The sequence below is a fragment of the Haemaphysalis longicornis genome, unplaced genomic scaffold (assembly GCF_048455015.1).
Source record: "Haemaphysalis longicornis isolate Haplotype H1 unplaced genomic scaffold, Haemaphysalis longicornis Haplotype H1 scaffold_2, whole genome shotgun sequence".
Taxonomy (NCBI): Eukaryota; Metazoa; Arthropoda; class Arachnida; order Ixodida; family Ixodidae; genus Haemaphysalis; species Haemaphysalis longicornis.
Window position 1 is genome coordinate 240,599,032 of NW_027526295.1, and position 1,617 is coordinate 240,600,648.

Below are 1,617 nucleotides of genomic sequence, written 5' to 3' on the forward strand. Positions count from 1 at the left end.
GGTGGCTCAGCATGCCTATCACATAAGCGGCATCGCCACAGACTGCGAAAACCAATCAACATAATCAGGTGGCTCACCAGGATAGTCGAATGGCAAAAATCGGATAGAGAAAGGCGTAATATCCATGTCTTTTCTGAGCGTTCGCTGTAGAATGTCCCAGAAAAAGACAGCATCTCTGCAGTCTACAAAGCAGTGATCAATTGTCTCTGGTCGAGTACAGAGCCGACAGTCTGTCGACCAAGCTATAAACAGACCCCGATCTTTCATCCAAGTTTTAACAGGGAGCGTGCCAGTGTGTAATTTAAAGAAAAATGTTTTAACACCTGGCGGAACACACGTTTTACACACTCTATTTAGGACATCCTGGTACAGACACTGGAGGTACGGAATACGATATAAAGGTATGGGAAAAAGCCCAGAAACCAGGGCATCAGAAATAGACTCGCGCGAAGCAGTAAATATGTACTCAAGGTTAAACCGAGTCTGTAAGAAGCAAAACGTGTCAACCACTTCTTTGAGGAAACCTCGCGGGCTTCGGGCTGCTTTCACAGACCGCGAAGACACCACAATATCAGGGAGAAAATGTGCAAGACGTATTTACAGTACAGCTTTCAAAAAAGGATGCTGAACATCTCGAAAGTAGAATAAACGAGAAAGAAGCTGCCAAACAAAAATATGAACAAGCCCAAGTTCCCCTCGCACAACCGGAAGAAAAAGGTTATCGCGACGCAGTTGCTCACCACGCGAACACCAAATGAAGGTTGCGAAAATCTGGTGAAAAGCCTGTATCCTGAGTCGTGAGCAATGTAACACCTGTAGGACAAAAAGAAGTCGGGTGACAAGAAACGTGTTACACGCTGGAGCACGAGAAAAGATGGACAGCTGCCGTCCCCGCCAGTCATTCACTTGGCGCTGTGCCTTCACTGCCTGCTCTGACCAATGTGAGTCAGTATTGCGTAACTGCGAGAGGGGTACTCCTAAATACGTTAGGTCGCTATTCCAATTGATTTCGGCGAAACAATCGGGCGTGGTTCCCAAGTCTCCCAACCAAAACCCGCAGGTTTTCTCAAAATTCCGGGCCGCACCTGAAACCTCACAAAATTCTTGTGTAATGGCAACAGCGTTCTCTACGGTGGCCTTGTCAGCACAAAATAAAGCGACATCATCGGCGTATGCTAAGATTTTTACTTCGAAGGATACGATGAAATGAAAAATGATCCCAGCTGGCAATCCAACGCACATTCCCATAGAAACAACACAGTTCGTGTGGATCTCTACTACGATTTAGGACTCCATCCACGTGATTCTCAACATCGATAGTCACCCAGAGGCAACACTGGCGCGTTCGAACGGATGCGGAAGGACCCAAGGCCGGCGCTAAGGCGGAAAAAGTGGGCGCAACCCGATCTCAACCTGCCTGTCTCAGAATACCGTTCTCTAAGCCCCCGGTTATTTCCACCTTCTTCAAGATCCGCAGCGCGTTTCCCCTCGACCGCTGGTCTCCCCGCAGCGGAAACGGTTGACCCCTGCAGCCCCGAGGAGTAACAAAGGGGCGGTGCCCAGCCTGCGCGGGGGCTGGGCACTTGCTTTCAGAGAAATTGCTTTCACTGAAAGCGT